The 26912-nt window shown below is 35.1% G+C and overlaps 1 long non-coding RNA gene across 1 annotated transcript in view; it reads left to right on the forward strand.

Moving 5' to 3' along the window:
- Positions 1-26912, forward strand: part of LOC123649880 — an 82992-nt gene that overhangs the window by 38207 nt on the left and 17873 nt on the right. The window contains exon 5 of the long non-coding RNA XR_006739173.1: positions 26567-26628. This is a non-coding gene — a long non-coding RNA (uncharacterized LOC123649880). The remainder of the gene's footprint in view (positions 1-26566; positions 26629-26912) is intronic.

Raw genomic sequence — 26912 nt, forward strand, 5'->3', positions numbered from 1 at the left:
TCTTGTAAATAATAACTAAGGAGTTATTCTTGTGTACACTCTCATGAGGTATCTGTGATCCACATAGAAGGGTAAAGGTTGAGAATTTTGTTAATATCCCCACTGATGTAAAAGACTGGCATTTCTGTGGTTATGGTGGGAGGAAAGGTAATGAATGTGGCAGGTCTGATTGACTTGGTTTTCTTATCTCTGTAGCCATGGTGACAACTCTTGGTCAGACTCTGAAAACTAAGCTATTGGAATGTTTTCACAGATTTGGGGTATTGATGTTGTTCTATTAATAGATACGTGAAGTAGTGAGTCAAGCTGAACCAATTCATCAGCATGGTTAAGGTAAACCTAAAGATTCATCCTCGGCATGTGGTGCCTTATTTGGAGTCTGCACCATGGCTGGTCACATGATAGTCAGTTCCCCTTAGAAAAAGTGGACAGTAAGCTTTTCTGGACAGTAGCATTTTCTATAAATCCTGGGAGTTCACAGTTAAAGAGAAAACTGGGTCTGTGTGTTCCTACAGAGGGAAGACAAAAAAGACTATGACTTATTAACTTCTCTAGCCTTCCTTCACCCATGTGTTTCTTTTTCCTGCTGTTGCTGAACTATATCCATTACTTTAATAAATGTTAGCCATAACCGAAGCATATTATGTTGAGCCATGTGAATCTTTCCAGTGAACCACTAAAGTGATAGGTGGTCATGGGGCTGCCAATGTATATGGTAACAAGTAACACAACGAATGATTTTAAACCTGTTTAATCAACCCATTGTAGTTCTATAGCCATGGTACACGTAAAGACCAAAACTTTTTAAGCCTGACTGACCAAGGACAACTAGCTTCATTAAACACAGCCTGACACTTTAGGAGCCAATCGGTGGACTGTGGACTCCCTTCACTGTTCATTATTTTACAGCTGATATAAACCCACTCTACCTTCAGTAACCAATACACATGATGTTTCCACAACAGTGGTTCCTGCAAAGTCTGCCTCTGTTACCAACACAATCCCCAAATCAACTCTTTTCCCTAATCTTATTTTAACACTCTGCTTTACTAGATTAGAATATCCCAACAGCATGATTCTCTCTTACTTACATAAACAATGAATTTGCTTTCAGATGTTTACTGGTTATGTTATCTTACATTGAGGTCATTGTTTTTTTCTATGAGAAACTATAAAGTGATATTGAGCAACGGACTTGGATTTACATCCCAGCTCCGCCACTTACCAGCTATGTGTCTTTGGTTCAGTTACTTAACCTCTTTGAGCCTGTTTCTTCAGTTTAAAATGTAAATGATAATATCTATCTTTGGGGGTTGTATAAGATTAGAAAAATCTATATTAGTTGTCTAGAAATCAGGCAACCTCTACAGCTTAATTTATTTTATACCAAGAAAGTCAATGTTATTTAAGCAATTATTATGCTTTTTTTTCCTATCTATGTGAAATATAGAAAATATATATATTAATATATAGCATGGATAATGTCAATGAAGAATTTGACATATGAACAAGATTTTATATCTTTTAAAGAATAATACCATTTGCGTTTGAATTATTTCATAGTTTATCATATTCTTAAAGGGAATCCGAAATACGTAGAAAATAAATATTCTTGCTAATGGGTAAATGCTTAACTCTACACACTTTCCATATTATCCAGTTGAAAGAAATATTAGAAACTTTGGAGTCATATACTTTGTTATTTGGTTGAGAAACACAAGTCTCAGACAGATTATGTAATTTCTCCAAAGTCACAAAGTACTAAATTGGCAGAGCAGGGCTGACTCATGGCTTAGTGCCACTTCCCCCATGCTATTTAGCCTTCAATGGTTTTTCCAGGATTATAAACTTAATACTTTTCTGGAGTAATTGTTTCCTTTAGAAATAATACTTCATGTTTTGATAGGTTTACAAAAAAATTGCCTGCATAATTGGCTTCTTTTTTCAATTTAAGCTGCAATTTAAGCTAAAACTGATTTTTTTTTAATACCGGTGAGCTCACTTTACCAAAATATCAGAAAAATGCCCTCATCAATCCCTACAAACAAAAGTCAAAGCCTACAAATAATACACCTTTTCCAACTTAAGACACATCTGAAAGTACGTATTTACCTAGCAAACCAAGATTTTTTATTACTAAGTAAGCAAGGAATAGATGTGCATGCTTTCCACTACTATGCATTTCTTAAATGCAGCTTGAACGAAGAACAGGTCTCAAACAACCTTACAAAATAACTTTATAAGCTCAGCATTATTTACATATTTAACAACATTAAATAAAAGGAAAAATAATCTAATTGTAATTTATTTGGGATGTCATTAAGGCTGTCTTGATCTAAAAAAAAATCTTCAAATTACTGTGCCCTCTAAAGTCCTTCCAATGTTCTTCCAAGGTGCAATTAGCTCAGAAGCAATAGCATAATTCAGGAGGTTACTGATAGGACATGCTCAAACGTCTTCCTGAAAGGCAGCCAGGCTTTGAAAGGACAATAGAAGTGGATTTTTTTTTTTACATCAAATTTGACTTGGAGGGAGAAGGTACAGTGAAAATAGTACAGTCTTTGTAGTTGTACAGACTGGGTTTCAAATTTTTTTTAAATCACCCATTTATAACAAATATGACCTTAAGTCAGTTGCTAAATTTCTCTATATCTCAGTGCCCTCATGTGTGTAAACATAGTGAGACCTATTAGTTGAATAATTAGGATTAAATGAGTTAATAAGTAAAGTCATGTACCATTACTTAAAATGGAATAGCATTTTATTATGGAGGTAGTTACTGTTGATGACAATGATGACAGTAGTGATGATGACAGTAGTGATGAAAGGATGGTGATGATACAGATGGTGATGATGATGATTCATTGCTTTCCCACAGAGGCACACAACTATTTCATTTTCCTCAGAGTGGACAATACATATCTACAAACTCAAAAGGACATTGCTTATAGACTCCTGGGCTAACTTTTCTGTGGGCCCATAGTCCATAAAGAGGTAGAGCCACCTGTCATGCTAGGGATGATGGTAAAAATTAGCAGATATTACTTTAAATTTGTAATAACCCAGAGTGCATTTTACCTCTGAATTTAGGGAAACAATAAGGTAAACTCCCATTTCCAGCATAAAAATAACCTTTCTTCACAAATGATAGTGCACATTATACCCATAGTCTACATTTTAGCAAAGTTTTCATACTTGTGTCTGGGAGTGGCCAAAAGCTTTCAACAAAGTCTGCCTCTCTGGAGGCAGAAGGAACTTTGCTCAAAATATTCACCAAGAGTTAGAGATTCACCTGTGTTAAATAAGAGGGTTAAAAAATAGATCTATTGAAAGGCATAGTGTAAGGAGGTATAGCTCATAGTTAATAAAAAGGTACTCTCTCCTCCTCCTCTTTTACCTTTTCCATATTTTAAGTTAAAAGAATATAGAATTGTATTGCTGATTTATATACTGTCCTTTTTTCTCTCCCTCTGGATTTTTGGAGTTTTTTAATCTTATATACTCCTAATAAGAGTCTCATGAAAGTACTCAGAATAAGAGTCTAAATCTGATAATGTAATCAGAAACTTGACTCTCAGAACCTCAGTTTTCTTGTTAGCAAAAATACTATAATACAAAAAATTCCATGTTGCACAATGGCTTGTGCATAATAGGTTCTTAAGAAATGCTTATTGTTATTATTATTACCAATAACATTGTTGTGATGATTAAAGAACATAATAGTTTTCAAAGTATCTAGAAATGCTGACTGAAATGGGGACAGAATAACTTACTTGTTTGTTAAGAAAGGTTGAAGAAACTATCTCTTGGAGCAGTATCATGGCCAATTTGCCTGACTGCAATCATTAAGAAACCTGTTCAACAGAAAATAGGAGTAAAATAAATGTTGCTTGAGCAAGATATTATAAACTGATTTTACATTTGACCACCTTACTAAGGAGTTGTGTGGAATGAATTAATGTAAACAGTTTCCATATAAACAGATACAAAACTCTTTAATGTGAAAACTGGAATTCATAATATGAATTTTATTGTAGTTGAAAACAAGTGTTATCTTTTTGCTCTCCCAGGCATAGAATTTCATAAACCGTTATTTCATCATGTTGGTCCATGGAGAAATAATCCAGTATCCTAAAATTTTAATAAAGCCATCTTATTTAGAATAAATTTTCCCTTAAAATCACTATGGAAGAAAGATTCTTACATGTATATGCAGAACTTTATTATACAATTTTTTATTTCCTTCTAAAAAGAAACAAACAAAAAACCATAAATGAATAGCTGCAGGCAGTAAGTTATTTCTCTCTGGATTCTCTTGGCCTCTTAAAAGTGCATCTTGTGGGATTGTGAGTAGTTTGAGAACAGGGAGTGTCTTCATTTGTTTTGTGTTGCCATAAGGAAATACCAGAGTCAAGGTAATTTATAAAGAAAAAAGGTTTATTTGGCTCATGGTACTTTTAATATTTTCTCTTTCTCACTGGCATGCATCAATTTGATTATGATATGACTTGGAATGATTTTCTTTTCGTGTTTATTTTGTTGTGAACACTTGATTGTTTAATATTGCCCCTCAGATTATCTATGGTCTCTTCATTTTTTTTCAGTCTTTTTCCCTCTGTACCTCATTTTCATTAATGTCTTCTATTTCTATATCTTCCAGTTCAATGATCTATCCTTTTGCAGTTTCTAATCTAATGTTTATCTGACCCAGTTTTTTTTTTCTTTTTTCCTTTAGGATATATCTAGACATTCTATTTAAGTTTTTTTTGCTATCCTTATTTGTTCTCTTTATCCACTTATACTTTTCCTCTATCTTCTCAAAAATAGGGAGCATGTTTATAATAGCTGTTTTTAATATCTGTGTCTGCTAATTCCACACTCCTTGTCACTTCTGGATCTATTTCTCCTGATTAATTATTCTCCCTATCATGCGTTAAACATTCCTGCTTTTCTTGAACATTCAGCAATTTTTACTAGATGGCTGCTATTGTGAATTATGTCTGGTTATGTGCTAGATTTTGATGTCTTTTTAAAAATGGTATTATACTTTGTGCTGACATATGTTAAATTACTTATAATTGGTTGGATCCTTTTGAGACTTATTTTTAAGCTTGTTAGGATGCATTCAGAGTAGCCTTTTAGGAGTTAGTATAGCCATACTGTTAAGATAATATATTTCTGAGGACTCAACCTGATGCCAAGTATATTTCTACTCTGGCTGGTAAGAATACAAACATGTTCGACCCCTACATGAGCTCCAGAAATTTCTTAGCCAATTGCTTCTGCTGTTTCTTTCCTTGATCTGGAGCCATTTCCTTTTGTGCTTATGCAGATGACCCTAAAGATATCCAGAGTGCCCATTCTCCTCTCTCTCTCTCTGTCTCTCTCTCTCAAACTCCTTCTCTTGCACTCTGCCCTACACATGTTAGTCATGTTGGCCTCCCCAAACTCAATTTGTGTCTCTTCACGACTCTGCTTGGGTTCCTCCTCCTCATGTTGTGACCTGGAAATTGCCCTCAGGCCTTAAGCTAAAGCAGTCACAAATCTCTCCTGATTTTGTCTGGCCTCAATCAAACATCATACTCCTGCAGTTCTCATTGTTCAATGTCTGAAAATTAGTACTTTATATATTTTCCTTAGTTCACTATTTGCATAACGTGGCACTGTATGTCTGGACCCTGTGCTTCAGAGTGGCCAAAAGCATTTGAAAACAGAATTATATAGAAATTTTTGAATTATTTGCAAGCTTTAAGGTTTTCTCCAGATATCTCTCCATATCAATACCATTACTATGGGCGATTTAAATGGAAGAGATCAAGGTTTCCCAATAATTTTCTTTTGATTTTATGTGTACCATTCTTTGCAGTTCCTGCTTTAAAAAAACAGTTCCTCATAATAAAACATCAGGCTGCTAATATAATCTGATGTGATTATTTCTGCCATCCTGTATTATTTTGGATGGAGTATCACTTTTTTTGTACACCACTACCTTCCACTTTGTGAGTGTGAATCACAATTGCCCCCTTGACAATCTATGAGACAGTTATTACAAGTTAAATTTTAACTTACCCCCTGCTCCCCTTACTCTTCTATGACACTTAAATGACAGTTTTACCCAAACAATTTTTGTGAAAAGTTATTTCTACTTAGAATAAGTAACTAACTTTGTACTGCATTGTCAGATAATTTGCTACTGGTAGTTTATTTTAGTGAAATAGATCAGAGGCTCAATTTTTCAGGTTCTGTAATCCTTTAGCATTCAGTTCTGTTCAGGAAAGTTGACTTCATGCTTTATATAGATACAAAGACATTTACCTCTTAATTCCTGTCTCTTTTATTTGAGCTAGAATGTATAAACTGTGCTCTGGTATCTTCTCATTAAATAGTCGTTTGCAAGTGGATTTGTAAAGATAAAATTACTATTCTATGAGTTTGTGCTATGAATAAGTATTACATTTCTTACATGTTCATTTATTTCACTTATTTTTTACTTATTTTCTTCCAAACTATTTGGATCATAAATGGATATGAATATAAGATTTTTTCTATTTAAGCTCATTCTACTAAGATTTTGTTGATCAGTGCAGAAACCAAAGGTTTGTGATGTTCATCCTTTCTTACATGTTCTGGTAGCAGTTATGACCAATATTTTCTCAATTCTAAAGGCAATTACAGATTACAGAAAAATGATAGAAGGTAACTCAATACATCAGAAACACTGAGCTCCTCGAAGGCAAAAAAACATTTTATCCAATTCTGTCTATCCAGTGCCTGGAACACAGTTGGCCCTCAGTAAAAGTCCACGGAATTATTTCTGATAAATGATGCCTTAAATCAGAGTTTCACACACCAGCATTTATAGATGTTTTGTACCAGATAATCTATTGCGGTAAGGGACTGTCCCGTGCTTTGTAAGATGTTGAGTAGCATCCCTGATCTCTAAATGGTACCTCCTCTACACCCGATCTTGAGAATAAAAAATGTCTCCAGATTTGTTAACAGTATTTGTTGTATTTTAGTTGTAGAAAAAAGTTAAGGATCCAGGTCTGCTGGTTTACAATCTGGTACTATTCCCACCACCACACACTTTTTACACTCCCTGTCCTATATAATTTGTAGCAACAAGAATAGAAAAAACAAAAGCTACTATCTGTCAAGCTCTTACTATATTCTAGGCAATTTGTTATGTAATTTGTGTATATTTTCTCATTTAATCTCTAAAGCAACTGTAGGGGAAACGTAAAATTATCATCTTCATTTTATAAATTAAGAGATTGAATAAACTGTCCAATGTCATCAATCTATTAAATGTTACTTAACTAACATTTAGAGATCTTTAGTGTTACCCTGTACACGGATGTCTATTGCATAATCATTGCCATATTTTCCTGATACACGTATTTATTCTCTAATCAACTTTAGTCTTGAATACGTGGCATGTCCACTACCAGAAAATATCCTTATTTCTTTTCCAGAAGAGTTCTGGTTCTATCAGTAAGTAACACAGCCTTATGCATCCAAATTCCTTTAAGACTCTCCCAAATGTAAAGAAGAGAGTTAAAATTTATGGAAACTCTCTCCGTTAAGAGATTTTTTAATGAACCATTGACCCACGTTTCCAAGCACAGAAATTTAGTTCAGTGTCACATAAGATGTTCATGATTCTAACAGGCAGACATGACCTGTTTCATAAAGTGGTGATTCACATTTTATTTTGCTTGACTTAAACACAAACAAGTTCCTCAGAAGTCATAATAATGAATACAGCAATATCCAATAATGCTAGATTCATTTTCTTGGGAATGCCATTTTGCATTCATTTAAAAATCAAATAACACAGGTCATGGAATGGTCAGATTAGGGAGAATGAAATAACTTCTTTGTTTGTGGGGGATACACTGCCAAATCACAGCTGTGATGCTGGAGGTGATTCACAAAGAGTTACTCTGAAAATTAAGAAAATGATCTGGTGGCTTAGACGTAAAAATTAGAAAAGATGATAGTCTGATCCTTGCTGTTGGTATTGACTCCCTTCCCTTAATAAAAGCTGTTTATCATGTTCTGCCTGGTAATCTCATGAACAATTCATTTACACACCACCTTTTCATGTATCAACCAAGTCATGGACACATTGGTTGCTTGTGTAATTTGTATTTTTACAGTTGCTAAAAGGGTGTGCTAAAAGTTTTAGAATTTCAAATAAAATTTAATTTACATGAACTACATTTAAACTGCTATGATGACTTTAGTAATTACCCATAATATACTGTAACCAGGAAAGTGGCTGGAGATTTGGACCTTAGAGGCCAATCTCTTCCCCAGCGCCAGGACGCCTTCCACATAATTTCTGTTTAAAGATTTCCAGCCACCTGAAGGTTTCCAGCTCATTTAGTTGTTGAAAGGCTCTAATGGTTAGAAAAATCTCCATTAGCAATTTTTCCTTTTGATAGGAATCAGCTTTGACTTTTATTTGTTGATCTTAAACAGCACACACAGCATGCCACGTGCCTGTTCCCAGAGGATAGATTGCATACATGTAGCTTGGAAGAACATGAATATCTGCAGTTCTCCTCTGTGAGGCTCATTTGTTCAAAAGTCACATACACTCCATTTTTTTGTTTGTTTCTGTAAAAGAATAGGGAGGAACTTTATGTCTGTGTTCCAAATGGACTAGATTTTAGAGCTCTTTGCAACTCTGGGATTGTATGAATCTGTGAATTTTGCTAACTGTTTTCTTCCAATGCATAAAAAAGATTGTCAGCAATGGAGCTGTAACCATTCTTCAGAGACAAAGAAAGTGAGGCATGAAAATGTCACAGCATAGCCAAATTATTATACATAGCAATTGTGGAGTCAGGAACATAACTCTAAGTGAGGCAAGAAAGAGACCATACTCAAGGTCGGTAGGGAAAAACACTGTGTTCGGGGTTTTTTTTTTTTTTTATTCTTTTCTTCTTTCACGTTCTCCTGCAAAATTTCAGCCCAAGGAAAAGTTCCTGCCTCTTCTGTACTGAATTACATCAGAAACATTTGGCTCATCCTGTCCAAATGCAACAACGACAAATATTATAATTATTTCCAACTCTTGTAAGGTAGTAGAAGGAAAAAAAAAAGGATAAAACTTAAGTTTTTATCTTCACATTCCTCTTGTTATAACAAGAGACTCCCATTTCTTTGCACATTTTGAACAGCAAATAACCCTTGCTGGAATATTTCAAGGGGAAGGAGTCAATTCTTTTCTCTTGTCATCCTCTCAGTACTAAACAAGGCACATATTTCCATTCTCTAAGGGTACAATCTGACATCTCTTTACTTAGAACCAGGGCAGCATTAAACCCAAAATTTATTTCCTGGATATTAATGACAACTGCATTAAATTGATTGTACAAAATTAAACTTTCTCCTGCTGTTATTGCTGATATGAGAAAACCGTGTTAGTTTAATAGAGTGAGTTCTGCTGTTAACAAAAAAAAGAGCATCTCAGAAAACCAAATGTTTTTTATCTAATAAACCTATTCTGGTACCTAAGAGAGCTCCCATCACTCAACACCATGGAGATGATTAGATATAATACTTGGCACTTTGGGGCTCCCTTGTTACCCAGAGATGGTAATTAAAAAAACTAGATTTTTATTGGAAAACTAGATTCTTCATTGGAAAGCCACATCAAGTCTAAATTTAATAAAACATTTTAATACATCCAAACTATAAAAATCGGCTTTGACAAGTGCATTTCTTAATCTGAATTTTTTAATAGTAAGGGAACATTCAAGGAATATTAAGTAGTACAGCCCAGAAACTATCTGCTTAGAAGCTGTCAGTATTCCTCAAAGGTAAAGATGTCCTGAACATAAGATGTGCTTCAAAATGACAGATTAAACTAATATGCATTTAAAGGTAGACTGTTTTATATTTGGATGGGAAAATACATTTTACCCTGAGGAGAAAACAATATAGCTTTTATTGTTTGAAAAAAAAAAAAACTTTTTTTTTTTTTAGAGCATCAATGGAAAAGGCCTTATTTTAAATGTAATTCTCCCTTGATTTGTATAAGACTTGTCAGTTCTTTTTTTTTAGAATTTCTGAATTCATTTCCTCTTATCCATTCTGACTACCTTAGCTCAGGAGCTATCATCTCTTTCTTGAATTACTGCAATAACTCATATGTCTCCAAGCACCCTTCTCTCTCTTTCTCTCTCTCTGGTTTAGCACCTATGTCTTTCACACTTCTATCTAATTTACATGAAACTTCTTTCTAAAGTACACAACTGCTTAAATTCCTTTATATTTCCCAAGGATTACAGTACTCCTCTTGTAGCACAAGGGCCTTTGTGAGCTAGCCTAGCCTACCTCCCAGCCCTGCATGTTTTGTCAATCTCTTCGGGCCTTCTCTTCCCTTAACAAACCAATCTGTTTTCAGTTCTTCAGAAGCATCATGATCTATCAAGCCACTTTGCTTTGCCTAGGGTGTTCTCAAATCCCATTCCTCCAATGACAGGACTCACTCAGGTCAACTTTTCCAGAGTGATCTCTCTCTCTCTCTCTCTCATATATGTATATACTGTTTTATCATATAACATTGATTAATGAGTTAATAAATGGGAAAATGATACTACAGATAGTAAATGTAGACTAAAATGAGAAAGTCTGCATGTCCAGTGTCTTCTGTAGCAGGGCTTAGGTTTGAATGTGCAGTTTTTTAAGAGAAAACAAGAGGTCTCAGACCGAGGCTTCCATTTGGCTGATTTTGAGGGAGAGCTCTTTCAAACTACTTGGTATCAGGATTATTTGAAACAGCCACATATGTGTGTACACCACTGTGATGAGCTAAAGTCACTCCCTTGCTCTGGGTCATGTCTTCCTTGAAAGTAAAGAAAAGAGGGTTGTCCTCAGAAGTGCCACCCAGATCCTCTCTCAGAGTCACCTGACACCAAAGACAGTTTTTGGAGAGTCCCATAGTAGTGCCTTATGTCTATTGCAATGACTTACTTAGGAAAACTACTACTGAAAATCTCTCAGCCTGAATATTTGCATCTACAAGACTGTGAGTGTATGAAAGTACTATGTACCTCACCCCATTGTTGGGAGGTGTAAAAATCAGTCCTAGTTGGGATGCCTTTATCACAGGCATAGGGTAAGTCCTCAATCATTGGCAACTACTATCATTATTAAAATGAACTCGAATTTCTTGATATATGAAGCAGACAGTGGATGAGTTGAAAGACATGGGAAGAGGAGAGAGAGAGAGAACCAACATTGTCCCTTGACCAAAAATGCTGCCAGTGCAAAGTTGAGGCCTGGTTAAGAGGAAAGTTAGTTACTTAGAAACACAGTTATGTCCACTGCCAGAAAAATACAGCACATGGAAAGAACAGCACAAAAACCTTCAGGAGTGATTGCAAAGCATACACTGTCCCCTGGCCTAACCCTCCTCTACTCACAGCCAGTCACAACCACGCCTTTCTCATGACTCAGGGTCAGATTTGCCACAAGGCTCAATATTGAGAATGAGAAATAGCTCTCCAAATCACGCGAAAGGAGAGATGAGGGCACACTGAGACGGTTTCAATGCTGTCCTTATCCTCTTTGGGAGAAAATGGGATGATCGCTATTTTGTCCCAATGTACAAATTCTTATCAGAATATTTCACAAAGTAAAGTGTAAAAATTGTGATTAAGCCTACTGTGTCAGTATTTCCTTTTAAGGATCATGCTTTTGGTGTCAAATTCAAGAATGTTTTGAATAGCTGTAGATGCTGAAGATTTTTCTCCTATTATTTTTGTTAAAGTTTTATAGTTTTAGGTTTTATATTTAAGTCTGTAATTTTTAATATAATTTTTGTATAAGATGTGAAACTTAAGTGAGAGTGAGGCTTTCCTTTTTTTTTTTTTTTTTGCCTATGGATGTCCAATTGTCCATTAAATTACTTTTATGGTTTGTCAAAAATCAATCAGTTGGCCATATTTGTGGGCATCTACTTTGGAGTTTTCTACTTTGTTCAATTGATCTATGAGTCTATCCCAGTGCCAGCACCACACAGACTTAATTACTGTAGCTATAAAGTCTTGAAATCAAGTAGACATGTGCCCCCCACTTTATTCTCCTCTTCAAAATCATTTTAGATATTCTAGTTTCTTTACATTTTCAAGTAAATTTTAGAATAATCTTGTCTATGTCTACAAAATCTTACAGGAATTTTGATAGGAATTATACTAAACCTGCATATAAATTTATAGCGAATTAAGATCGCCACTATATTGAATCTTCCAAATTTTGAAGGCCATATTTTATCCATTTATTTAGACTTTCTTTGATTTCTTTCATTAGCATTTTGGATTCTTTTGCATACAGGTCATGTACATATTTTGTTAAATATAAACTTAAGTTTTTTTAAATTTTTTTCCATGATTATATAAGGTGTTGCATTTTTAATTTCAGTATTACATGTTTATTGCTAGCATATAGAAACAAATTGATTTGTGTATGTTTATCTTGGATCTTGTGACCATGTTAATCTCATTTATTTATTCTAGGAGTTTGTCTCTTTGTTTTTCTCTTTTTAGATTCTGTAAAATTATCTGCATAGACAATCATGTCATCTGTACATCCAGTTTTCCTTCTTCCTTCCCAAAATGAATACTCTTATTTCCTTTCCGGATCTTAATTGCACTAGCTGAGATATCTAGAACGATGTTAAAGAGAAGTGGTAACACCAGACATACTTTTCTTGTTCTCAGTCTTAATGAAAGAGCATCCAGTTTCTCACAATTAAGTATGATGTTATCTATGGGTTTTTATAGCTGCTTTTAATCATGTTGAGGAAGTTACTTTTTTTTGTAGTTTGGGGGGACATTTTATCATGAATGAGTGTTGGATTTGCCAAATTATTTTTCTGAATCAATTGGTATGACCATATAATTTTTTCTTCTTTAGTTTGTTGATGTGGTGGGTTGCAAGGACTATTTTGACTATTGAACAAGTATCACATGCCTGCAATAAATCTCACTTCATTCATGAGGTATGATTCTTTTTATACATTGTTGGATTCAATTTACTAATATTTTGTTAAACATTTTTTGCATCTATAAAAGATATTTTTCTGTAGTTTTCATCTCTTTTTCTGGTTTTGGTATTAGGGTAATGCTGGTCTTATCGGATGAGTTAGGGAGTATTCCTTCAGCTCCTATCTTACTGAAGAGATTGTGAAAAATTGGTAGCATTTATCCTGTAAGTGTTTGATAAAATTCACCACTGATATCATCTGAAGAAGGTACTTCTATTTTGTAAGGATATGAATTACTGATTAAAGTTATTTAATAGATATAGGCCTATTCAGATTATATCTCTCCTTGCCTGAGTTTTTTGGTCTGAGGTCCCTTTTCTTTTCTTTGAGATGTCTCTCATTAATGAACATTCTCCGTATTGCAACAGCCTGAATAAAATCATCTCCTTAATTGTACCATTCATGCCATCTTTCTTAGTTCCAAGAGAAGTTCACAGTGGTTTAAACACACACCATGTGTATTTATACTACTCTGCCTGGATGGAGGTAGGTGCTGACTTTGCTTCAGGGGGCAGCAATATTAGGCTCTGGTCAGTGGTCAGTTGTTTACGTATCCCTATTAGCTCCTTCAATCTGTATTTTTTAGACACTGATAGAAACAGTTTTATTATTTGTGGATGTTATTTATTTCCTCTTGTTCTTTATTTTATTAACCTTTTTCATAGCATCTATGTACTATATTGAGGGAAAAAAATCAAAATATTATTATAAAATCCAGTGTGTCTAATGTTCTTTGTTTTACTTGGGGTGAGATAGAAGAAAAAGCAAAGTGGCTAGGCAATAGTTGTACCAGTTTTGCTACATTCATGTCTGTAAGTTGTGTAGTCCAACTACCAAGAAGGCTGACTCAGATCTGTTATTTGTAAGAAAATAATTGAAATGACAAGTTAGAGATGGGTGCAATAACTGCTTGTTTTATAAACTGGCCTATTAAACTGAACTGAGATCTTCTTGCATAAGAGGCATAATTTCAGGTCATAATAGTCTCCAATGTCCTTTTAGGAAAAGAATACAATGGCCTCCTTTTAAAAATGTCTTCCCTGGTCTTTCTTCTATGGCAAGAATAAATTTCCTGGGACATTCTGTGCACAGCCTGTTATTAATTTGTCTTGAAGCTTCTATTCATTAATATGCCCATAGGAATTGTATTTATTGCTCTCAGACAAGAATATTAGTATTATAACATGCTGCTTCTAATCAAATCACATTGTTTTCTTCTGATAATTAGTAGCTTTGGGCACCAGAGAAAACCAACAGTAGTTATAGTAACTCTCTTAGCTATAAACAGCTCTTTTAATTATGTGTTGGGCAGGCAAGACTTGAGGTTGGCCCTGATTTGAAATTGACATATAACTATGAACAAACCATGCCCAGCAGGGAGAATCCAAAATCAGAGCCTGATTCCGAGGCCACCTTGTTGTAGTATAATAGAATCCAGAATAAAGTAAGAGAGGATGGATGATTCACAATCTCAGCAGTAAAGAATGAGATGTGAAAGATGAGAGTCACAGGAGGCCATCATTTCAAATAAGAATAATTTTAATGTGATCTTGGGATAAATAATTAAGTCAGAATTAGCTAGATGTACATATTAAAAAAAGATTATTTGACATGGGCACAAATATCATTAACAGCTACCCATGACACAGAATACAAATAAAGATAATTTGCAAACCATATAAGTTGTTTTATTAAAGATCATGCAATTGCATAAATCATTACCAAATTACAACACAGCTGTATGACATACTGGGCACTCAGAATTTAAAATTTTAATTTAAAAACCACACTACATCTATCTGCTTTCACATAATTTTTTACTCCAGGGCACTACAATCTACTGTAGAAAAAATAAAGACCTAATAATTCATCCTGCTACCAGAATCACTAAACATGTCAACTACAGGTAATAAATAAAAAATATATAAATACATAAGAAAAAGAAAAATAATAAAAATATTTTCATTCTGATGTTAAATAAAAACCAATAAACAATCAAAAACGATAAAAATGTCAACAATAACAAAAAATAGGGTCACCCTAACTATTCTTGGTTCTAAAATAACAAAATCTTAAATGTGTCCCATAAATCTGACTCCCACAGAGACAAGTTGTGATTCTGTTGTTTGCTGATGTCTAAAGACATCATTTGAAATAATCATTTGAAATAATCTTTGCATTGATAGTGAATCTGTGGGTTTCTAAAGAACAACAGAACCATTAACATGTAAAAAGAAAATCAAACTGCAGATACACTGATCTTTTTATCACCCAGGTTCTAAGTTAAGCAGGTGGGCTGGGTCTTGCAGGAAAAGAGGAACAAGGACCTAAAAGCGAGAATGCAGGACCTCTGACTGAGGAGGCCTGGGCTGGCTATGGGTAATCTGCAGGAGTGATTAGAGAAAAGAGGAGAAGCAAACTCCTTTCTTCCTCCCCATACTTCCAAACTGCTTTACCCTGAGGACTGGAAATAGGGAAGGCAGACAGTGTTCTATTTAGGGACACTATTTGGACGAGTGGGCTACTATTAGCCTGATCCTTCCCTTAAATTCTCCTAAGTCTGTTCATACTTGAAGAACACACATACAGAGAGAACTGTAGCATATGTCTGAATTCTTTCATGCCATGCCAAGATTGGGTTCAAAACACTATTAGAGAGGCCAAGAGAACATTTACTCCAACTCATTTACTTTATTTTATTTATTTTTTTTTTTTGGGACAGAGTCTCGCTCTGTTGCCCGGGCTAGAGTGAGTGCCGTGGTGTCAGCCTAGCTCACAGCAACCTCAGACTCCTGGGCTTAAGCGATCCTACTGCCTCAGCCTCCCGAGTAGCTGGGACTACAGGCATGAGCCACCATGCCCGGCTAATTTTTTTGTATATATATTTTTAGTTGGCCAGATAATTTCTTTCTATTTTTAGTAGAGACGGGGTCTCACTCTTGCTCAGGCTGGTCTCGAACTCCTGACCTCGAGCGATCCACCCGCCTCGGCCTCCCAGAACTAGGATTACAGGCGTGAGCCACCGCGCCCAGCCCATTTACTTTATATACACATGCAAAATGAAGGTATCAGATCTATTGAATCCTTGTCCCTTAAATCTGAATTTTAACAATTTCTTCGTGTAAGTGATCTACACTAAAATTTTTAAAACTGCTATCATAGCACTATTTTCCTGTATTCTGAAAAATATGCAATCTTACTTGTAATATAGATTTGCCCTTGAGGTAGAAAATGTATTTTAATACAATAGTAGGCAGCTAGATACCTGGGCTAGCTTATTAATATATAAGTCATTTTAATAAATCTTTGTCCACACTTTCAGATGCATCAACTTGTTTATTTCTCTACCAGTACAGAAATAGTGAAAACAAAGAAGCAAAAAAAGAATGTAATACACTTCCTATATAAACATGCAGAATTTGCAGGCCTCCTGAAATACCCCTTTTAATGATGACATTAGAAGAATAGATTGTACAATGTAAAACATAAGTAGTATAATAAAGATTATAAATATTTTGGGAGAATTTTGTGAATAACTTTTCCTAAATGCAAAAAATGTATGACTAAGGTTCATTAATAAAGAACAGGAAAGATAGTGATGAAATAAAGAAAAGAAATACTATGGTTTAGTGAACTACTTCACTTCTGGAATCCTGCAGAACTCAATTAAAATTCAACTGCAATTGTGAATGACCTCCTTTCCTAATGTGCTTCCAGTAAATATTTATTTCTACCATACCTAATATAGTCATTGAAAGGGAAACCTTAAATTTGAAAAATTTCTTCTGTGTATCAATTTATCATTATTATAACACACATATGCTATTACTTGTTAAATGTGGAAGTCTTTGAAAATAAACATTTATAAAATAATTACTAGAACAATTATGGTAAATGACTCATTAGGAAATCTTACAGTACTATCAGCACAGTCATTTTTGAGAAATTTCTAAGAAAATTAATTTTATATTTGTGCTAAGATATAATGAAATTAAAAAGTTACATTATAATACAAAATAACCCATTATAATGAAAACTTATTACAAAATATCTGCCTCATCAACTTCAGCCCTGACATAACAAGTTATTTCTTATGGTCATTAAAAACACAAAACTACATCAGGCAAAATTAGATTATCTTTATTGATTTTTGTCAATAAATTCAATTTTGGAAGCCTAACTCCTTTTCAGTTAGAAATAACTTCATAGTGATCATTCACTCATTTGGAAATGGAAACATGGCTAATAAGGACTGATCCAAATAGATGTTTACTATTAATACAACCAATAATTATTGTGATTTATTGCAATTTATTAGAAGTTTTTAATGACTGAAAACTTTTTATATATGGGGAAGTTACTTCTCACAGAATGACACATACACTCTCTCTTTCACTGTTTCTCTCCCTCTCTCTCTAGCTTTTACTCTCTCTCTCTTGTTCTCACTCTTGCTTTCTCCATCAATAGGAAGTGAAAAGGCAAAGAAAAGTTGAAATCACATTGTTACACAATTTTCCTGCTAGGATTTCCTAACAGTGAGAGCTCTGTTCCATTGAATTATCTAATGATATCTATAACTCTCTCAGGCGTACATTGCTTGTTGGTTGGCATTCCATTTTAAAGAGATGTCCTTTCTCCATATTTGTATTTTGTCTTTTATTGTATACACAATGGACTTGTGTATTTCTATTTTATTCAGTGTACTGTATCTTGGTATTGTCATCATTTGTTTCGATGCTCAAATCCTACCAGATTTAGCTAATGTGAGCCATTTCAAGTGGGCTTCCTCCTCTATGCCATTCTCATATGTATATTCCCATCATTTTTTGAGTATGTCCTTAATTTTTAATACAACATCCAGGTTCATCTTGTACTTTCCCTGACCAAGCCCTGAAATCAACCATTTCTCTAAGAAAACCTGATTCCATTTAGTAGAAAGTGGTATTTGGAGACCAAGACTTAGGAACTCATTATGCTTCATATTCTTCAACTACAAACTGAAAATGTCCTGAACAAGTCTATATTCTTTAGAAAAGTTTAAAAACATAAAAAAAATGAAGTGAAAATGACTACACCTGTCCACCATCCCCCAATTGTTTTTCTGCTTCCTTTCTCTTACACTCCATACCAATCAAATTATTCATGTGACAGCCAGCGGTATCTTTTTAAAATGGATGTTGGATCACCTCTTTAACCTTTTTACACTCTGTAAGTGTTTCATTTTGCACTTCAAATTAAAAGGGAAACATAAAGAAAAAAGGAAGGAGGGAAAAAAGGGAGGAAGTGAAGGAGGAAAGGAAGGAAAAGAAGGAAGAAACTGTGCTACATGACCCTACATGATGTGTCCTATCCCAGCCTCTTTCACTCTCATCCGATATCATCCCCCATCAGGCTGTGGGATCCAGCCACTCTGACCTTCCTTCTTTTTTTCAAATACTCTAAATTCATTCCTGCTCCCACAGTCTGTGCCCTTGCTGCTCCCTCTGTCTGCAGTGGTCTCCCCCAGATGTCCTGGAGGACAGCCTTTCTTATCATTCAGAATTCATAGTGAAGGAGCTCTTTTCTTAGCCTCAAAAGAAAAGATAAAACATTTTGTAAATACCCTGGATTGGAATTAAGCTCTGAGACCTAACTGTCTCTTCCAAAATGTCAAAGCCTTTAACAAGATGCTCTTCTGCTGTACACACAGGCCTCCTAAGAAACTCCCTGTCCCCACACCTCCAGTTCTTACATCGCCACACTTCCCCCCCCCACCTCCTGTAGCAGGCCTGAGGAGAAGCCTCCATATAATAATAAAAAAGAAGTTCAAAGTTTTGACTGTAAAACAGGCATGAACATTTTGTTTACCAACTAGAGAATGTTGTGTTATTTTTAAGTGACTAGAATTTAATAGAGTGGAGGAAGAAATAGCCCAACAGAAGGAATTTTTTACGTCTCTAGAAGATATAAAATAAATTGCTTTGTGCGTATATCCCTTGATGTGTCATGCCTATGCAAAGTGGCAGTTATATATTCACTAAAGGACTATTAACTATTTTTTTTAGATTTTTATTTATTTATTTTCTTTCTTTTAAATTTCAGAATATTATGGGAGTACAAACATTTTGGTTACATATATTGCCTTTGCATTGCCCAAGCCAGAGCTACAAGCATGCCCATCCCCAAGACAGTGCACTCATAACTATTTTTTAATTACGCTTTTCCCTTTAATAGCACTTTGCACATAGGAGAAACTTATTCATTCACTTGTTAAAGCATTTGCTGAACAACTCCTATATGCCAGCCTATATCATCTTAGAGTTGACAATATCATGGCTCCTATCCTCAAAAAAATGCAAAAGCTTAAATGGTTTAGTTAACAAGAAAAACGGTGAGAATCTAGGCATGAAGTACTTTGCACAGTGTGTTATGAGCCAAGTGCCACTGGACACAGAGGAAGATGGGAGCACTGGAGTGGAAGAGTCAATTAAGCTGATCAAGAAATATTTTTTAGTTTTATACTATCCATATTATTAAATTGCTGTTACCTTATGGAAAGTATTTGAATTTAAAGGGAGCAACTATTATGGATAAAATCTTCACAGTGCAGATTAAGGAAAATCTCCTGGACAACTTTAAGGAGTCAAGTGAAATTCTGGAAGGCAGCTGTTCCCTTCCAAAGCAGAGGCAAAATTACCATTAGGAGATTGTCTATGGTGTATTATTTCAGGAGTGCCCAGGTGGGGTCAATTTTAGTGCATCTTATAATACCTCTCCCACTCAATTTACTGTTGTCTGAAATGCCATATGGAGCAATCTATTCCTTTATCCATCCTAAAGGAATGGATAACTTGAAAATACCTTTGAAGAGGAAGTAGATTTTTATTAGTTTGGCATGGAGGAATTTTACTATTTCCTGAGGAGAAGCTTTAATAGAAAAGTGGAGGGAAGTGTGTGACTTCCCTGGGTTACAAAATTACTAAAATGGCACCCTTGAGTGTGATAGGAAACAGAGAGAGGAGATGAGGAACATTGGTTGGACACAGATTCTCTTGTTGGTTATTTTGCTCTTTTCTGGTAATTTCTTTCTTTATTTCTTTGAACTTACCCCAACATTAATGATCTACCCATCTTTCCTCTGCATTTCTGAATTCCTAAGCCTCTCCTCAAGAAAACAAATTCAAAATTCTGTTTAAGATCCGAGAAACTCCTGTAACAATCTCAGTTTTTCTGTTAAGATTAGTCACGGGGAGGTAAGAAACAAAATGATTCACAGATGACACAGGCCAAATAAACCCAATGTGTATTGGCTAACTCTGCTTGGAAGTACACTTGTGAGCATTCTCCCATAATATAGTAGTGAACATTTGGGGCCCAGAAAAGATGCTTTACGTACAACATGTGTTATATCACCATCGTGCCTCGGACACAATTTATATCTAGTCTTGTAAGTCCCTGGGAGTTGTTAAGGGGCCAAAAGATTTCTATTTACATAAAAAAATTCTTTAGTGCCAGAGAATTTGCAACAATCCTCCTAAATCCACCTCCAAGAGGCTGATATCTAAGCCCTCGTCATAGGCAAACAATGCATGAATGTATTAATTTACTCAAAAAATATTCCCGCTGTGCCAGGAAACATGCTCAACTATGGGGATAAAGTGATAAATGAAATACAGTCTCAATTTTTGGAGATCGCAAAACATTCTTATTAAAACGGTTGGATAGGCCTTCTATTTTTTTCAAACACGGCACTATTGACTTAATGGAAAGGAATTAACTCAGTTTACCAAGCAGTCTATAAAGTGTAAAACAGTCCTTCCCAAAATCCCAACAGAAGAAATGATCACCAATGTGATTTCTTTTAAACAAGTTCCTATGTAAAGTCCTCTGGTAGCAGCAGTGTCTGTGAATCATGAAAGAAGGCCTTGGCATTCAAGTCCAGGCCAGGCTTTTGCACACATTTTAAACTCAAACTCCAAGAGTTGATCAGACCTGATGAAGAATACAGCCATGGTACAGCTCTGGCTCCCAGGAAAAGTCTAATCAGAATGGGTGCTTGCTCACATTCTCAAATTCTCAAGCAATTTTTTTTTTTTTTTTAAAGATAGGGTCTCATTCACCTGGTCTAGAGTGCAGTGTCTTCATCATAGCTCACAGCAACCTCAGACTCCTGGGCTGAAGCGATCCTCCTGCCTCAGCCTCCCAAGTAGCTGGTAATACAGGTGTGTGCCACCATGCCCAGCTAATTTTTTTTTTTTTTATTTCAGCTCATCATGGGGGTACATAAGTTCAGGTTATATACATTGTCCATGTCCCGCCCATCCCCCTGAGTCAGAGCCTCAAGCGTGTCCATTCTCCAGACAGTGCGCCTGGCTCTCACCATGTAGTCATACCTCCATCCCCTCCCCCCCCACCTCCCCGAGTCAGCACCTTCAAGCATGACCATTCCCCAGACGGTGTGCAATGCACTCATCATGTAGGCATACATCCATCCCCTCCCCCCACCCCCCATCTCAGTCTGATATCCAATTGGTATCCTTGCCTGATGTGCTTTTAGGTGATGATCAGGGAAACCAGTTTTCTGGTGAGTACATGTGATGCTTGTTTTTCCATTCTTTGGATACTTCACTTAATATAATGGGTTCCAGCTCTCTCCAGGAGAACCAAAGAGATGTCGTATCATCGTTATTTCTTATAGCTGAGTAGTACTCCATGGTATACATATACCACAGTTTACTAATCCATTCGTGTCAAGCAATTATTCATCAGTAGCTCCAAATAAAATAATTAATGTAGATGCCAGGGAACTGTATTTTGCCAAATTACCCAAGCTGAAAGGTTGAATCCCCTCAGTCCACATTGTAAGAAGAATTGTTTTAATATTTTTTTAGTTGTATGATTAAGGAAATCGTTGAGTAACCTATATTAATTAAGCCAGACTAGGCATGTTATAGGAAATAAAATTGCTAGTTAAGAAAGAGGCAGATCTAGAAAGGCTTTGAAATTCAGGATAGGTGGTTTGAAGTTGATTCTCTAAGCAGTGGTGACTAGAGAGGCCTTCTGAACAAACAAGAGACTTGGCCAACTTGGAATTTTGGAAAATGTAAACTGTTGACAATGTGCAGAGTGAAGAAGACTGTGCAAGGAGTCTAGATTGGGTTTTTTCCTTCACAAAAAGTAGGTGGCATAAAAAGGGGAAAGAAAGCAAAGGTAGACTGTATATTGCCTTTCAAATAAAAAAATAAATCATATTTGGATTTCTATATTATTAGAAACAAGAAAAAATGAAATAAATATATTTTCTTTTGGGTAATCTCCTTCCTTTTGTATTCACCATGTTCTTTTTAAAGTTCCAGATAGAAGCTTATATAAATGGATTTTAGCATAAAATATCGCTGGATGAAATGGCAACTGGAACACTATGGGGATAAAAAGTCTACTTTTCATTATATGTGTTTAGTATTTTAATTGTTTTAAGGTATTACCTACTTAAGGAAAAAATATATTAAAATCAAAAATGAAATAACTTTTGGTCACATAAAGAAGCAATTAACAAATAATAGATATATGCTTATTCAAAAGTAAGAATAATAATTATCACAAGAGTTTTATATTCATTAAGTTCCTGCTATATGCCTGGTACTGCTTTAAGCTCTTTCATATATAATATCATGACCAATTCAATGGATTTAGTATCATTAATCTCTGGAAGTGCAAGGGTAGCATTATTAGTAGTACTTCCAAGTTATTGATGAGTTATAGAGAGGTTTACTAACGTGTCTATGAGATTACCCAGTTTATTACTAGCAGAATTAAGAAATGAATTGAGACCATGTAACTACATATATGTACATATTTCTATCATTTAAGAAAATAAAATCAGAAAGCAAGGCTGTGTATGATCACGATTGGCTCTGCCAGCCACAATATTTGGGGCAGATGTTTCTGCAAAGAAAATGCCTTATGTCTGTTTCCATGTTTGATAATTCTAACTTCAGGGTTCAATGACTGACCACACCTGACCAGCCTGTTGATGTCCAAGGCATTCAACAGACCACAGGGATGAAGCCATTTTTTGTTTCAAAAGAAAGAAGAATAGACATTAAATAATAAAAACCTCTGTCACATAAACACTTTGGAAATAGTAAATCTTCCCCAATATCCAAACTAAATATTAGGACCCAGAAGGAAATAAAGAATCAGTGAGTCTTTTACTAATTCTTTCAAAATCCAGAGATTTCTTAAAGATCAGTCTACTTTGCACCTGCCAAATAAATTATTGAATTTATAAATCTGACGCGAAGCCAGAGCTACTGATCAGTGAAATTGGTTGCAAGTGGCCGGAAGATCTGCACTGCTGAGATCCCCAGCAAATGGCAACACCACTCACAGCGTGTGGGATTGCAGGATCCTGCTGTGAAAACATTACAAAGTGGCCTGCACTTTACTGCCTGGCCTAGGTGATAAGTCATTTTTGGAGTCTTACGATGCTTCTGAATGATCCTGGGCCCATGGTTCCCCAATTTAATAAGATTAGAGTTTGGAAGGAGTGTTGGCCCGAACTGGCCTTTGTCAAGGTGGTGTTCCATCAAAACCCACTCTACAGAAAACAACCATTACATTTTTTCGGTTGTCCTTTGACAACCGTCTAATATCCCAATTTTACATTTATCTGGAAACTCTAAATGAAAGTAAATGTCACATTTATGTGAAATTGCCTAATCCTAAAAGAATGAATTACTCTGATATTTGGCAGGAGTTGGTGAAGCACTGAATGCATTGAGTCGATCCTTAGCAAATTGTAGCCTAGGGTGTACCGTAGCAATCTTAAGACCCTAAAAGGCTTTATGATTCATTTTTAATTATTTTCAAATCAAGAGAAATAAAGGTATATATTTTGGTGAAGAAAGCCAAGGTATCTGTGAGTTCACTTATTGCAAACCGTGAGTTTTCATTGATAAGTGGAACTAAAAGCTGGCTTGCTTGTGAACTACTGAGTTATGAATGGTTACTAAAAGCTATATATTATAAGAACTTGCCAAATAATCTAATCCATTAACCTAATGTTAAGTCTTGGCAACATTTAACAGCATAGCAAAGTTTCTGCTATGCACATGAAATTCTTAAAATTTTAGGAAGATTTTTTATTAATACATTTTGAGTGTTTTCTTAATGCTTTCATTGCTTTTATTTTTAATTTAGTTATAAATTACTATCAGTTTAATATCATTACCTTCAATTTGGTTTGCAGCAGGTGTTTTGGTAAATTATACAATATATGGCCATTTATATTTGTGTCAATGGTATTTTTGATGTATAATTTTCCAACTCTACTTGCATAAAATATATTCCATAAAAAAACATGCAAAACACCATATACTTGCAGATAAAGCAGAGCTATTTATAATACTCCAGAGTATGTTTGACAGTGTGAACAATTACTCACTTCTACAGAACCTCCTGGGTAAAACTGGAGAGGGATCATGCCTGAAATGTGAGTAGGGGTGGAGTGGACATTATAGTGTGAATGAATAAGAGTGACATATCCCAGGGATTTCTATGGAACACAGAAATTGGTAGATGTTGATGTGCATGGGAGAGAGAAGTTGGTATGAATTCCTTTAAAAACAAACTTTATAGGTAAAATAATTTGTCTCCCTCAACTTCTTCCTCAGTATTAAAAAATGGAAGGGGGCAAGAGACATTGATAAAACAACTATTAGTTGGGAAATGCAAAGTGCATCAAACTCAAAAATTCTAATTGAAGAATTCATAATTTTGGGTTTTTTCTTTTTTATATACCTCATATACCTTTTAGTGAAGAAATATTAAATACAGAGTTTTCACGCATTCCAAATCATGACAGTTCATTCCAGCAACTTTGGTACATTTGCCATATATGTGTCTTTTGATTGATCCTGAGTGCTACCAGCTCAATTGCAAACTTGACCAATCGCTGAGCCACAGCAACTAATCCCACTATTCACAAACTAGGTTCTTTGAAAAGAGAGCTTTAAAGCTTGTGCTTCTGGCAGCCACCCTCATTGCAGAATACAAGATTTTGAAGTGAAATAGCCAATGACAAACTCCTTAGAGAGTCTGTGATGCCTTGAAATCAGGTATTTCTTGGTCTAAATCCCAGCTCTGCCACTGAGCTTCCACGGAACCTCTTTTGATCTCAGTTATTTCTTAAGTACAATGGAATAAGACCTGCATAGAAAGATTCCTTATAAAAACAGATCATAAGCTAACATATATTAAGTGATAAAATGTTTTATACTATATACATATGTATATAACCATATGAATACAAAATATATACATACATAGACATATATGCATAGGAAAACTATCTGTGAATAGTGGAATTATAGCTGATTACTTATCTTTTTTAAACTTTTCTATCATCTTTTTTAAACCTATTATTTTTTAAATCAGTGAAATAAAAATATTTTCATTTCCCAAACAAATTTATTTCAGGAGTCCCTGAATTACTATTTTTACATTAACTTCTTTCAATATTTACTGCTGATGTAGTCTATTTAACTGAAAATTTCAAAATAGGAATATACAACTTTCTGAAGTATGTAAATGACGCAGCAACAGTGTCCATTTTCCTTAGTGCATGTTTGCAAGGACATACCAAATTATGGAAAACTGAAATTTGTTCAGTGTTCATTTTCTTCCTTGCGTGGTATCACCAGCAGTTACAGTCTAATTGGCCTAGAATGAGAACATCTTAGATGAGATTCTGCGCAGGCAATTGACATGAAAGCACTCTCTGCTGAGAAGCTAGACTGTTGCTCAATTCTTCAAATATAACAAATTATAGTTCTCTTAAAAATAATGTAATTTGGGAGACACTAGTATCTCTTGTGAGCTAATTAGTCATCAGTCAGTGGTAATTATATGGGCATGGTTCCTAAGTAGATAGCAGGGAGAGAGGTGCTGGGGATTCTGCTTTTAACAGCATCCATACCATTCCATTTCCCTTAATGGCCATTCTGAAACTTCTACAGAAGCAGAAAGTGGTTAATAACCAGTCATTTCCCCTTTTCCTAGAGAATTTTAATGAAGACCAGTGCTTTACTGATATGTTAAGAAGCTTTCATCTCATACTATACCATATTCATCAGTTTCACATGAAACAGAGGAAGTGAGCCAATGAAGATTTGACCATATTTCAAATAAATATTTTCCACTACCCAGGCAATTCTTAGGATTTAATGTCCAGTCAGTAATTTATATGGAGAAATAGAATCTACTCTCAGTAATATAATGACAGTGGTAGATTATCAACTACATGATCCTGCTGGATCAGGAAACTAGACAGGAACTAGCAGTCTGAGAAGGTTCAATCCCTCACACCAAAATATCTGTACTTGAACTCTGCGGAGGAAGTAACTTAGATTTAGCGTGCTGATTTGACTTAACTTTTTTTTCTCTTTTTATTGTATGAAAAAAAAAATCCTCTCCTCTTTTTTTTTTTTTGCATTATGTTTCATTTTGTTTTGTTTTTCCAAGGTCCTTCAACAGTGATCTGGCTAATTAAGAAAGCTTGGTGACAGCAATAGGGCCTCTAATGGGTAAGTAGCCACAAAGAAGTTGACAGTGTATCTGCCGCAATAAGCAAAACTCTAAAAAAGGATGTCCTTGCCTTGGATTGACTATAATTACTCTGGAGCACCAGTGGTGCAACAGCTGATAGGCATGTATAATTACAGCAAAAGGAAAAAAAGTAATTGGTCGCTTCCCGTAATCTATTATAGTCTGTTTTCCATTGCCTTATACCATCTTAGCAAAATGGTCTTCTGAATATTTGAAGATCTCAGCTCAAATTAATCAAATTATTATGAGTTTGAAATTAACA

The sequence above is a fragment of the Lemur catta genome, chromosome 14 (genome assembly GCF_020740605.2).
Source record: "Lemur catta isolate mLemCat1 chromosome 14, mLemCat1.pri, whole genome shotgun sequence".
Lineage (NCBI taxonomy): Eukaryota > Metazoa > Chordata > Mammalia > Primates > Lemuridae > Lemur > Lemur catta.